Consider the following 5,425-nt stretch of genomic DNA (forward strand, 5'->3'; position numbering starts at 1 on the left):
CCCCCGCTAATACTATCATCGTCAAAAGAAAATCAGGCCAAACCCTCTCTGATCCACTCACCAAAACTCCCTTTCCTTTTTATTCTCTCGCTATCCTCTCCGTAAATTCTCGTTTCTGTCACACTACATCAATCACACACTCACACGCATCATTCAATTTCAAAGTAGTTAACCAACTATGTAATGGTAACTTTAATTTTAAGTATATAATGTAAATTAAAACTCTGACTATTTTATTTCCGATCAACACCTCCTTATATTCATAACGTCAAGACCACGGTTGCACTTGCTCTTATCCCCGGCTATTTGGATTCATTTCCAAGGCCGAAAATAAGGGTATCGAACGCACATCTGATGTCAAAATGTGCCCTCAAGGCACACTGATCCAGTTTGCGCCTTTAGCGCTTGCGTTCGCCTCGAGGTCCGCTCAGCGGAGCATCGACCTCGAGAGAGGCTTCCACTTCGTCCCCCTTTAGACCAATCACGGATCACCTAGAGCCTAAGGACGAAGTGAAGTGCCTCCGTTGAGTCGGTTCTTTCCCTAGCTCCCTTGCGGTCCGGAGCTTGGACTCGATGATACGGCGATTCGGTTCGCGTTAGGTTCACTCCCTCAGGTTCCATGCTTGCAGAGCCTTGGACGTAACACACGAGAAATACTAAGGAAATTGTATTTTTAACGTAGAATTCGATATAAACTATAGTGTTTTATTACTTGCGGTGTATATTCATATAAGAATAAATAATTTCAATTATTCTTTATTTAGAAATTAATTATTCTTATATGAATATACATATATAAGATGTCTCAATTCAACTGTTGCAGAAATTATGTCAAAACGATAAGGAAAAGTGTATATCAGATAAAAGTGAAACGATTTCGATGACATGATACTTTTAATACTTTTTGAACATATTTTATATTGTTTTTTTTTAGGTGCAAAAGCATCTAAAAGATGTTACTGTACAATTTAAGGATGTATTAGACCTACAAAGAAAATTAAATTTGGAAATATGTTTAATATTTCCATTTCAAATCTGGAGACACTGGTAGTGTCTCGGCACTAAGCTGCGCGAAGCGTCACTGCCGTGCCTCCTTTACGCGAACCGACGAGTTGCGGCAGATCGAGATTATTGGATCTCAATAACGGCTGAACCGATCGCGTTCTATGTATGCTCAGTCGATAGCCACCACACGGATTGTATGATAAAATATATACATCAAAAAGTTATGTGAATAAGATGTTTTTTTGATGTAGTTGAAGTTTGGATCGTTCGTGGAGCGAAACAATTGACGATCATTCATATATACATGTGACCGAAAATTACAAGTATATGTCGAAGCGTTTCAAAACAAAAGATAAAGGTACGAACACAATCTCTAAAAACATTACAAAATAAAAAATTTATACTTATGATTATAAATTTCGTACGCCTATCACAGAGGCCGGTGATGAAATCTAAAAACGCGGACACAATGTCTGAGATCACAGACGATAATTCGTATAAGTACTTTAAATATTCACATAAAATAATTTATGCAAAGTTTTATTGCAATTCACTGATTACAGTTACAAAAAAAGATATATTATAGAACAAATAAATATTTTGTTTATTTACTGGACAACTAGTTCATGCATCGCAATGTAACTCAACATAAATAATCCTAAATACATAATGTACTTATATTAAGAATTTGAGATTTTTATCATATTCATTCTATAGTGCATTTCCACATTTTTTTATTAGAACACCGATTAAACAATTACTAGTATTTATTAAAATAACTTATGATCCAGACAGTAAACCGTCACTTTTGTAGTATTATTTTTAAACGTGATTTAGGATAATAATCTGTAATTTTTTCATAATTTACTTATGGTCCAGATAGTAAACGATCACTTCTGTAGTATTATTTTTAAACGTGATTTAGGGTAATAATCTGTAATTTTTTGATAATTTTGTTTTCACTTTGGAAATATATATAAAACATCTTTAATTCTCTGCTTCTACATTTAATCGACTATAATACCTATTCAAATTTAAAATCTACATTTAATCGACTATAACATCTATTCAAATCAAAATTTTTTTCCACTGTATTATTTTAAGGGGATCGTAAAGACGAATAGTCATATTGTAAATCAACTTACACACAGATGATTCACGTGTAATCGATACATCACTACATACTACTACATCAATATCTCACGCACATGTAGGTACACGTAAATTTTACACTCATTCTACTACATCAATATCTCACGCACATGTTGGTACTCGTAAATTTTCGTATAACAATAACATTGTAATTGGACGTCTAAGTCCAATTTTAAGAAATCCACTTTTGTTTTTCATGCAAACGACTATTCTGTGAATTACTATTTCCTAAATACTGATTGCACAGCTTTTATATGAAGCAAATATTGTTACGACGTAAGCTCTGGAGCACCACATTGTACTAAGAAATGATAAAGAAAATCTTAATTTCGAAATTTTTCGGCGTTCTTAGCATTAAGACTCTACTTCGCAGACACGTATTAATGCGTATTGTTTAATCCTGGAAAAGGATTTTCGAATAAGTAACAGAAACAAAGGTAATTGTTATACAAAAATTATATGTGTCTCGGTAATACAGATGACTTTAAAATCCACTTCCTTCTTAAAGGACCGACCTTTCCCCTGCTTTATGACATTCTAACTTGGCTACTTTTTTCTTATATTAATTTCGTTTTGAAAACAGAATATATGTTTCAAAGGAGAGAATATGTGTTTTAAAACAGAGAATTTGTCTGCTTTACTACATTTTGAGAAGAAACGAAGTATTAAATCTACCTTAATATCATCAATATTATTTGAAAGTATATGTCAGGATTATTAAATTTGCGAAAGGTTGCCCATTTTCTAAAGTTTTATCAAAAAAATACGTAGGCACAATGAATAATTCTGTTAAACAAACAAGTATATGTTATCTTTACACCAGATTTATCTCATTATTATATTCATAAAAGTATTAGCATATTACGATTATCAAAAAATTAATTGTTTACGAGATATTTAACGTATCAAGTCAATTATGTGCCAAAAAAATGTATCTATAATATTTCGGTAATTATTGGTTCTTTATATTTCTTAATACTTTTACATGTAGAATGATTATAGAAAAATCATATTATGTAAAATATCATATAAGTCCATTTTAAAAATCGCCGAAGAATATTATATTTTTATCATTGCGTCTCTCATCGTATCTCTATTTAGAAAAGAATATCGTGATCTTAATAGGCCTCGCTCGAAGTAGTTGCACTTTCATAGAAAACATTTTTGTAATACTTTTTGAAATATGTCGATGTGAAAGTTAGATTGAGACATTCTGTATACATATATACATTCGCATGCATGTGTGTACACGGTAATTTTATTAGGCAATTATTACATTATAATCCATATATATTGTTTGTGATCTTGAACTTCTGTTATCCGCTGATGCACAAAGTTTTGTCTTCTGTAATTTGCGCTACTTTCGAACAGATCACAATATAAAGCACGTAAACGTTCATTGACTCGATGAAATCTGGAGCTTATACATCTTTAAAAAAAAGACTTATATCTTTTATTAAAATTATAACATATGCATTATGTATAAGCACATTAACGCTAATTGCGGTAATAAATAATCAGAAGTCGGACTAAATAAGAATTTAATTATTAGGTGTTGAACTTAATTCCTGCCGTTTTTCGTCTCCAAAATTGATTTGTTTCGAAGGGAAGATGAATGAATACCTTAATCAATGTAATTACCTCCATTTTCCACTTTGTTACTAATTAATAATACTTTATTAATACTACTTTGATTAAGGTATTTCCCTTCGAAACAAATCAATTTTGGAGACGAAAAACGGCAGGAATTAAGTTCAACACCTAATATTTACTTTTTGTGTGTCAATATAATGTTTAATACATGTATGAGGAGTAGAATTTTAAAATATATTTTGTCCAAAATTTATAATTTTTAGATAACGAAATGGAACCCACCTGAACACTACACTGTTAAATATTATAGGGTCAAATTAACTCATTGTGAGTCGCCACTGCGCATACTCAATAACATCGTTATTTTTTGCTAAAACAATGGTTATATTTGACACCATACCGTATCAATTTAACATTAATGTCAAATTTAATTATCACTTTAGTAAAAAATAACGATATATTTAGTGGGAGCAGCGGTGACTCACAATGAGTTAATTTGATTCTATAAAATTTAACAGTGTACTCGCCTTACAGGAAATAACAATTTGTCAATCAGTAAGCTGAGAAATGTTAAACGAAATTGCTAACCAATTGTTAAAAACATTAGACGATGCATTTTAAGGAGGTTTTTACGGTTTAGAGGTAAAAAATCGATTTTTTCTGTTTTTTTTAAAGCTTAGTCTTAAGAATATCCCATAAAAACGTATTATGGAAGAAACGAAAATTGTCAAAAAGATACGAGATAAAATGATGTGGTGTTTGGGGCTGCTTGATAGATTCAAATAGCGCGCATCAATCAATTGCTATAACCGGCGCTCGCCATTACTTATATTCAACCTTTCGAAACCGTTCTAGAACAGTTCTATCCAACAAAGCAAAGTTTCGTTCCTTTCTGAGTGTCACTATCGCTCCTAACGGAAAACGGAGCGGTGCATGTACTAAAATGTTTCAGAACTTTATTCGCGTTTTTCTTTACCATGTTTCGAATATAGTGATCACGATTACAAAAAGACTATTAATCCGATTGACTTTTACGTTTATGGTTATATTCAGAGAACAAATCATTATCGCCTAAATTAGAATTAATAGTCTATGTTAATTTTTTCTATTCTTTTGATTGTCAAATAAAAAGAACGAAAATGAAAAAAATTCGAATTATTTTTTCAAACTGCGGAGACGTAGCGTCAATTCAATCGTATTATAACTACCTGTCGACATGCGGCGTAGCTCTCTCTTACAACCAGAGATGGAAGTTACTTTTACTGTTAGTTTTGCAGTTACTTTTTTATGACGATTTTACTTTTTATGTTACAATTTTACCGTTAGTTTTGCCGTTACATTTTTATGACGACATATGTCATAGATCAAGTTCATTGGACATAAAAATTCTGACCATATATTTATTCGATTACATTACTCAACATTACTACCTTCACAGCGTTTTTTCAAAGATGTTCATCTCTTACGAATATTTAATAATAAAAAGTAGTGATTATTTATTTATTTTAAATATCCGTTGTTTAGTATATTTTTAATACTCTCAATGTATTGTATATACAGGTTTTGTACAGACAATACAAACAACATACATACGTTGTCAAGATCATAGTCATGACTTCCATTCTTTATATGTCACCAAAAGATCTTTATGTGTTTCACACTGTGAAGATTTTGA

Source organism: Trachymyrmex cornetzi, unplaced genomic scaffold (genome assembly GCF_001594075.2).
Source record: "Trachymyrmex cornetzi isolate Tcor2-1 unplaced genomic scaffold, Tcor1.1 scaffold215, whole genome shotgun sequence".
Lineage (NCBI taxonomy): Eukaryota > Metazoa > Arthropoda > Insecta > Hymenoptera > Formicidae > Trachymyrmex > Trachymyrmex cornetzi.